A 9,969-nucleotide genomic window follows, 5' to 3' on the forward strand; every position below is an offset into this window, starting at 1 on the left:
CCCTCTCCATCATCTCCTTCTATTTATTTAATTACTTACTAACACTTCTCCTCATCTCAGATCTCTGCTCCTATCCTCACCCTTGTGTTTGGATTATCCATTCTTCTTCATTCTTATTCCCTTTCTTCTTCTACTAACAACAAGGGAACCCCTATACTGTGGTAAAAAGGATCCCTATTATTATTTTCTGTTCCCTTCTTTTTCATATGAGCAGGAGCAAGGACAAGAACATTCTCGTTGAAGCAGACCCTGAACCTGAAAGGACTCTGAAGAGGAAACTGAGAGAAGCTAAAATACAACAATCCAGAGACAACCTTACAGAAATTTTTGAAAAGGAAGAGGAGATGGCAGCCGAAAATAATAACAATGGAAGGAAGATGCTTGGTGACTTTACTGCACTAAATTTCAATTTACATGGAAGAAGCATCTCCATCCCTACCATTGGAGCAAACAATTTTGAGCTTAAGCCTCAACTAGTTTCTCTGATGCAACAAAACTGCAAGTTTTATGGACTTCCATCTGAAGATCCTTTTCAGTTCTTAACTGAATTCTTGCAGATGTGTGATATTGTTAAGACTAATGGAGTAGATCCTGAAGTCTACAGGCTCATGCTTTTCCCTTTTGCTGTAAGAGACAGAGCTAGAATATGGTTGGACTCTCAACCCAAGGATAGCCTGAACTCTTGGGATAAGCTGGTCACGGCTTTCTTAGCCAAGTTCTTTCCTCCTCAAAAGCTCAGTAAGCTTAGAGTGGATGTTCAAACCTTCAGATAGAAAGAAGGTGAATCCCTCTATGAAGCTTAGGAGAGATACAAGTAACTGACCAAAAAGTGTCCTTCTGACATGCTTTCAGAATGGACCATCCTGGATATATTCTATGATGGTCTGTCTGAATTAGCTAAGATGTCATTGGATACTTCTACAGGTGGATCCATTCACCTAAAGAAAATGCCTGCAGAAGCTCAAGAACTTATTGACATGGTTGCTAACAACCAGTTTATGTACACTTCTGAGAGGAATCTTGTGAGTAATGGGACGCCTCAGAAGAAGGGAGTTCTTGAAATTGACACTCTGAATGCCATATTGGCTCAGAATAAAGTATTGACTCAGTAAGTCAATATGATTTCTCAGAGTCTGAATGGAATGCAAGCTGCATCCAACAGTACTCAAGAGGCATCTTCTGAAGAAGAAGCTTATGATCCTGAGAACCCTGCAATAGTAGAGGTGAATTACATGGGTGAATCCTATGGAAACACTTATAATCCCTCATGGAGAAATCACCCAAATCTCTCATGGAAGGATCAACAAAAGCCTCAACAAGGCTTCAATAATGGTGGAAGAAACAGGTTTAGCAATAGCAAGCCTTTTTCATCATCCACTCAGCAACAGACAGAGAATTCTGAGCAGAATCCATCTAGCTTAGCAAATTTAGTCTCTGATCTATCTAAGGCCACTGTGAGTTTCATGAATGAAATAAGGTCCTCCATTAGAAATTTGGAAGCACAAGTGGGCCAGCTGAGTAAAAGAATCACTGAAACCCCTCCTAGTACTCTCCCAAGTAATACAGAAGAGAATCCAAAGGGAGAGTGCAAGGCCATTGAATTGATTACTATCGCCGAACCTGTAAGGGAGGTTGAGGACGTGAATCACAATGAGGATGACCTCATGGGACGTCTCTCAAGCAAGAAGGAGTTCCCTATTAAGGACCCAAAGGAATCTGAGGCTCATATAGAGACCATAGAGATTCCATTAAATCTCCTTCTGCCATTCATGAGCTCTGAAGACTATTCTTCCTATTAAGAGGATGAAGATGTAACTGGAGTGCAAGTTGCTCAATATCTAGAAGCCATCATGAAGCTGAATGCCAAGTTTTTTGGTAATAAGACTTGGGAAGATGAACCTCCCTTGCTCATTAGTGAACTAGATACATGGGTTCAGTAAACTTTACCTCAAAAGAGATAAGATCCTGGCAAATTCTTAATACCCTGTACCATAGGCACCATGACCTTTGAAAAGGCTCTGTGTGACCTAGGGTCAGGCATAAATCTTATGCCACTCTCTGTAATGGAGAAGCTGGGAATCATTAAGGTACAGCCTGCCTTATTTTCATTACAATTGGCAGACAAGTCAGTAAGACAAGCTTATGAATTAGTAGAGGACGTGTTAGTAAAGGTTGAAGGCCTTTACATTCCTGCTAATTTCATAATCTTAGACACTAGGAAGGAGGAGGATGAATGCATCATCCTTGGAAGACCCTTCCTAGCCACAGCAAGAGCTGTGATTGATGTGGACAGAGGAGAGTTGGTCCTTCAACTGAATGAGGACTACCTTGTGTTTAAAACTCAAGGTTCTCCTTCTGTAACCATGGAGAGGAAGCATGAAAAGCTTTTCTCACTGCAGAGTCAACCAAAGCCCCCACAGTCAAACTCTAAGTTTGGTGTTGGAAGGCTACAACCAAACTCTAAGTTTGGTGTTGAACCCCCACATTCAAACTTTAAGTTTGGTGTTGGGAGGTTCCAACCTTGCTCTGATTATCTGTGAGGCTCCATGAGAGCTCACTGTCAAGCTATTGACATTAAAGAAGCGCTTGTTGGGAGGCAACCCAATGTTATTTAATCATTTTTATTCTATTTTCTCTTTGTTATTTCATGTTTTATTAGGTTGATGATCATGTGGAGTCACAAAAACTACTGAAAAATTGAAAATAGAATGAAAAACAGCATTAAAAACAGAACACCCTGGAGGAAGGATTTACTGGCATTTAAGGAGCATCTGGCTGGCGTTCAACACCAGAACAGAGCATGGAGCTGGCGCTGAACGCCAGAAACAAGCATGAGGCTGGCGTTCAACGCCAGAAACATGCTGCACATGGGCGTTGAACGCCCAGAATAAGCATCACTTTGGCTCTTAAACGCCAGAAATGTATGCAAGGGCATTTTGCATGCCTAATTGGTGTAGGGATGTAAATCCTTGACACCTCAGGATCTGTGGACCCACAGGATCACCCCAGGATCTGTGGACCCCATAGGATCCCCACATACCTCCACTCACCTTCCATCCTCATAATCCTATATCACCTCAATCTCTCTTCCCCATTACCTCTTCACCACTCACATCCTTATACCCCACCTACCTTCAAAATTCAAAATCTCTTTCCCACCCAATCCCACCCATATAGCCGAATACACACACCCCTCCATCTCCTCCATATCTTCTTCTTCTTCTTCTATTCTTTCTTCTTTTGCTCGAGGGCGAGCAACATTCTAAGTTTGGTGTGGTAAAAGCAGAGCTTTTTTTTTGTTTTTCCATAACCATTGATGTCACCTAAGGCCAGAGAAACCTCTAGAAAGAGGAAAGGGAAGACAAAAGCTTCCACCTCCGAGTCATAGGAGATGGAGAGATTCATCTCAAGGGTCTATAGCTCAGTGGTAGAACATTTGACTGCAAATCAAGAGATCCCCGAGATACCTCAAGGGATGCACTTTCCTCAATAAAACTATTGGGAACAAATCAACACTTCCCTAAGTGAATTAAGTTCTAACATGGGACAATTAAGGGTGGAACATCAAGAGCACTCCATCATCCTCCATGAAATTAGAGAAGATCAAAGAGCTATGAGGGAGGAGCAACAAAGACAAGGAAGAGACATAGAAGAGCTCAAGGACATCATTGGTTCCTTAAGAAGAAAACGCCACCATCACTAAAGTGGACTCATTCCTTGTTCTCAAATTTTCTGTTTTTCGTTTTTATGTTAAGTGCTTATCTATGTTAGTATCTTATTACATGATCATTAGTATTTAGTAACTTTGTCCTAAAGTTATGAATGTCCTATGAATCCATCACCTCTCTTAAATGAAAAATGTTTTTAATTCAAAAGAACAAGAAGTACATGAGTTTCGAATTTATCCTTGAACTTAGTTTAATTATATTAGACAATACTTTTTGTTTTCTGAATGAATGCTTGAACAGTGCATATGTCTTTTGAAGTTGGTGTTTTAGAATATTAAATATGTTGGCTCTTGAAAGAATGATAAACAGGAGACATGTTATTTGATAATCTGAAAAATCATAAAAATGATTCTTGAAGCAAGAAAAAGCAGTGAATACAAAGCTTGCAGAAAAAAAAAAAAAGAGAAAAAGCAAGCAGAAAAAGGCAAAAGCTCTTAAAACCAAAAGGCAAGAGCAAAAAGCCAATAACTCTTAAAACCAAAAGGCAAGGGTAAATAAAAAGGATCCCAAGGCTTTGAGCATCAGTCCCTAAAGGAATAAAATCCTGGCCTAAGCGGCTAAACCAAGCTGTCCCTAACCATGTGCTTGTGGCGTGAAGGTGTCAAGTGAAAACTTGAGACTGAGCGGTTAAAGTCAAGGTCCAAAGCAAAAGAAGAGTGTGCTTAAGAACCCTGGACACCTCTAATTGGGGACTTTAGCAAAGCTGAGTCACAATCTGAAAAGGTTCACCCAGTTATGTGTCTGTGGCATTTATGTATCCGGTGGTAATACTGGAAAACAAAGTGCTTAGGGCCACGACCAAGACTCATAAAGTAGCTGTGTTAAAGAATCAACATACTGAACTAGGAGAATCAATAACACTATCTGAATTCTAAGTTCCTATAGATGCCAATCATTCTGAACTTCAATGGATAAAGCGAGATGCCAAAACTATTCAAGAGGCAAAAAGCTACAAGTCCCGCTCATCTGATTGGAGCTATGTTTCATTGATATTTTGGAATTTATAGTATATTCTCTTCTTTTTATCCTATTTGATTTTCAGTTGCTTGGGGACAAGCAACAATTTAAGTTTGGTGTTGTGATGAGTGGATAATTTATACGCTTTTTGGCATTATTTTTAGTATGTTTTTAGTAGGATCTAGTTACTTTTAGAGATGTTTTTATTAGTTTTTATGTTAAATTCACAATTCTGGACTTTACTATGAGTTTGTGTATTTTTCTGTGATTTCAGGTATTTTCTGGCTGAAATTGAGGGACTTGAGCAAAAATCAGATTCAGAGGTTGAAGAAGGACTGCTGATGCTGTTGGATTCTGACCTCCCTGCACTCAAAGTGGATTTTCTGGAGCTACAGAACTCCAAATGGCGCGCTTCCAATTGCATTGAAAAGTATACATCCAGGGCTTTCCAGCAATATATAATAGTTCATACTTTTCCTGGTTTTAGATGACGCAAAAGGGCGTTGAACGCCAGTTCTATGCTGCAGTCTGGAGTTAAACGCCAGAAACACGTCACAAACCAGAGTTGAACGCCAAAAACACGTTACAACTTGGCGTTCAACTCCAAAAGAAGCCTCTGCACATGAAAGCTTCATGCTCAGCCCAAGCACACACCAAGTGGGCCTCGGAAGTGAATTTCTGCATCAATTACGTACTTCTGTAAATCCTAGTAGCTAGTCTAGTATAAATAGGACTTTTTACTATTGTATTTACATCTTTGGAACATCTTTGGATTATCTTTTGATCCTTTGATCATGTCTTGGTTACTCTGATTCCCCTCTAGGGCCGAGACCAATGAACTCTATTATCACTTATGTATTTTCAACGGTAGAGTTTCTGCACTCCATAGATTAAGGTGTGGAGCTCTGCTGTTCCTCATGATTTAATGGAAAGTACTACTGTTTTCTATTCAATTCAACTTATTCTGCTTCTAAGATATCCATTTGCACCTAAAAACATGATGAATGTGATGATTATGTGACGCTCATCATCATTCTCACTTATGACGCGTGCCTGACAAACACTTCCGTTCTACATGCAAACAAGCTAGAATGAGTATCTCTTAGATATCTAATACAGAGGACCGAATCCGAGATATTAGAATCATCGTGGTATAAGTTAGAACCCATGGATGGCCATTCTTGAGATCCGGAAAGTCTAAACCTTGTCTGTGGTATTCCGAGTAGGATCTGGGAAGGGATGGCTGTGACGAACTTCAAACTCGCGAGTGCTGGGCGTAGTGACAGACGCAAAAGGAGGGTGAATCCTATTCCAGTATGATCGAGAACCTCCAGATGATTAGCCGTGCCGTGACAGAGCATTTGGACCTTTTTCACAGAGAAGATGGGATGTAGCCATTGACAACGGTGATGCCTTACAGAAAGCTTGCCATGGAAAGGAGTAGGACCAGTTGGATGAAGACAGCAAGAAAGCAGAGGTTCAGAGGAACGAAAGCATCTCTATACACTTATCTGAAATTCTCACCAATGAATTACATAAGTATTTCTATCTTTATTTTCTATTTATTTATTATTATTATTCGAAAACTCCATAACCATTTGATATCCACCTGACTGAGATTTACAAGATGACCATAGCTTGCTTCATACCAACAATCTCCATGGGATGGACTGACGTTAAGGATTTTTGCCAGTAAAGAATGTCATAAAACAGTCGCGTTGTAGATATAGTCTCTAAACCGACAAAAATCCCTTCGTACAAACGTTTTGGGTGTCACAAGTAACAAACCCCTTAAAAATTGTTAACCGAGTATTCAAACCTCGGGTCGTCTTCTCAAGGAACTGCGAGGAAGTATGTTCTTATTATTGGTTATAAAGGTTGTAATCGGGGTTTAGAAGGTGAGAAGCAAGTAATTTAAATGACGAGTGAATTAAATGGCAATTAAAAATAAATAATAACTGTAAAACAACTTTTGGCAAGATAAGGAAAATTAGAGGTCCAACTTAGTTATCTCTCTCAACTATAATGAAAGTTGAATCTAAACTCCACTTGGTCAACCTTTACCAGGGCAAAGGAAAGTCAAGGGAATAATTAAATTGACCTTTGAATCCTATTTATTTCCTAAGAAAAGGTTGGGATTAGTTAAGTTCAGCTCAATTAGCAAGATAACGATTATCAATTATGTTGAGTTTAATAACTGTTGAGTTACTAAATTCTTAACCAGAACCAAAAGGGGAAAAAATAAAATTGCTGGAATAATAAAAATATCCTTAGATGGGACACAATGATAACTTAAATCAAAGAGAACAATCATAAACTGAAAATACCTCAATTATCATTAATTCAAATAGCAGTCTGTAACATGGAAGAATTCTTAAATCAAATGATAATAATCAATTCAAATGTTGGAATAAATAAATAACAGTAAAACTAAAATAAAAGAACATTAAACCTGGGATCCAGAGTTACTCTTAAAACAAGAAGAAATCCTAAATCCTAAAAGAGAGAGAGAGAGAAGATCTCCCTCTCAACTAAATCTAAATCATTGAAAAGTGAAATATGCGAGCTCTCTTTGAATGGATGCATTCTCACACTTTATAACCTCTGGTCTATGCTGTCTGTACTTAGATCTGGGTCAAAAAGGGCTTCAGAATTTGCTGGGGGTGTATTCTGTAAATTCTGATACGTGGCCTCTGTCACGCGTCCGCGTGGGTCACGCGGTCGCGTCATCTGGAGCTTTTTCTTGCCACTCGGTCGCGTCAGTCATGCGACCGCATTATGTGCGTTCTGCTTAAGGCGCGTGGTCGCGTCAGTCGTGCGGCCGCGTCGCTGCTGATTCGTGCATGGCACGCGATCGCGTCATCCATGCGATCGCGTGAATACCAGTTTCCTTCAAAGCTCCGTTTTGTTTTCTCCTTCCATTTTTGTATGTTTCCTTTTCCATCCTTTAAGTCATTCTGCCTTAGAAAATCTGAAACTACTCAACACACTAATCACGGCATTGAATGGAAATAAAGGTAATTAAAATAATTAATTTTAAAGCTTAGGAAACATGTTTTTCACAATATGACATAATAAGGAAGGGAAAGTAAAACCATGCAATTAATGTGAATAAGTAGGTGAAGGATTGTATAAATCACTCAAATTAAGCACAAAAGAACTCATGAAATATGGGTTTATCAACCTCCCCACACTTAAACACTAGCATGTCCTCATGCTAAATCCAAGGTAAATAATTAAGGCTAAAGTGATGGAATGTTATGAAATGCAACCTAGGCTAAATGCATCTACCTAATGAGTCATGCAATTCTAATTCATCCACTCATATATAAAGCCTACATGCAGTCAAATTATTTCACATTCTCAAGGAGATATATATATATATATATATATATATATATATATATATATATATATATATATATATATAGCTAACCCTCAAATAATAAAATATGTTTTTGCAAATGAGATGAGAAAAAAAAAACTTGCAAGACAATCAGAGATAAATGTGTAATGAGCTTTTGAACCCTCACTGGATTTTGTGTTTTCTCTCTAATCACTCAGTATTTATTGGGTTAATTACTCTATTCTTCTCTTTATTCTTCCTTTCTATAACTTTGTTTTTCGTCTAACCAATCAACAATTATAGAACATAGTCATACCAAAACTCATGAGGTCTTTAATTAAGGTTGTAATGGGGTCAAGGCAAAGGGTAAGGATATATGTATAAGGCTAAGTGAGCAAATAAGTGAATCCTTAATTAGACTAAGATCTCACCTAACATACATACTTAGTAAAACAATGCTTCTTTACCTATTCTCCCTATTTTCTCGCTTTTGATGTCACATGCTCATGTTTCAATTCTTGTTTTTATCCCATGTGCATTGCTTTTTATTTTGCATTGGGGAGTTTTTTTTTTTTTTTTTGTATTCCCTTATTTACATGCTTGAAAACTAACTTTTTTTTTTAATACACATGGTAATTTTAATTCATTTGAATTTTCATGAGCCTGCTTCCCAAAATTTTGAGTTGCTTTATTCTTTTTAATTTTTCTACCTTTTGTCTTTATCAACTATGTTCCCAATAAGTTTCCCACATTTTACTCTATTTATAATTTTCTATCTTAAGCTTACCAAGGATTCACTTGGGATTTTCTTTTGTTTTTCTGCTTAAGCCTAGTAATTTGGCTAAAATAGAATAAAGGGGTTTTAAAAGGCTCAAGGGGGTTAACAAAGGTGATGTAAAAGGTAGGCTAATTTGGGATAAGTGAGGTAAAATCAAATGATGGCCTCAATCATTATTTTGAGATGTACCTATATTCTATAATCGGACATATAGACTAGAACAAAGTAAAGAACATCAGAATAAGAAAGAAGGTTGGAACACACAGAAATAAAAATCATGGTTTGAATGTAACCATACAGTTAAGCTCAAAACTCACAGGCTATGTGTTCTCTAGCTGAAAAATCATTTATCACTTATGTATGTCATGCAGGTTTAGTTAAAAATTCTCATTATTCTCTTAAAAAGTAATTTAGGGTAGCCTTTGAAGTTTTAATGTTTCTCCTTGATGAAATGTTGTCAGTTTAACTACATCATGTAATGCTATATAGACAAGGTTTTATGGATCTAAATCTATTATGTTCAAGTTCCTAGCTTACTCTTTTTATATTTATCAATTTAAACTAAGCTATAATTAAGCTATCTTATGTAAAAAGGGTAAACTATACTAATTGATCCACTAATAAGTTAGAATTGCAAACTAAACTAAATAACTAAAATGAACTAAATAGCTAAAATATGAACAAAAAAAATGCAAAATGAAGAAAATAGAGTAAAATACATAAGTAGCAATGTATAAGTACTCAGAAAATAACAGTAAAAGAAAAAGAGAAAAAATACAGAAAAATATCCAAAATAAAAGAAAAAGTATGTAGTAGTTCACCAAAATAAACGCCAGAGATGGCGACCTCCCCACACTTAAAATGAAGCATCGTCCCCGATGCTCAATCAAGCCGGGTGTGAAGGAGTGTCATCACTGGTAGGGATGGTAGCTGGGGTCTCTGTGGCGGTGGTAGGCTGAGAGTCTGGCTGCTGTAGAGGGGGGACTGACTGGATCGGGATCTCCGGATCCGCAGCCTCAAGCTGATGTGGGGCCTCCTACTGTGGTGTAGCGTGCTCTGTGCCTGCCTGCTGATGAGTCTCTGCCTGGGAATGAGGCTCCTCCTCGTGCTCATCCTCCTCCTCCTCTGATGGCTCTGATGGTGTGTCGGGCTCGGAGGGG

The 9,969-nt window shown here is 38.2% G+C and overlaps 1 pseudogene; it reads left to right on the forward strand.

Moving 5' to 3' along the window:
• Positions 1–206: 206 nt before the first annotated feature.
• On the forward strand, positions 207–2,540 carry LOC148548384 (uncharacterized; annotated as a pseudogene).
• Positions 2,541–9,969: the final 7,429 nt, after the last annotated feature.

Source organism: Arachis ipaensis, chromosome B8 (assembly GCF_059453495.1).
Source record: "Arachis ipaensis isolate K30076 ecotype BB chromosome B8, ASM5945349v1, whole genome shotgun sequence".
Classification (NCBI taxonomy): domain Eukaryota; kingdom Viridiplantae; phylum Streptophyta; class Magnoliopsida; order Fabales; family Fabaceae; genus Arachis; species Arachis ipaensis.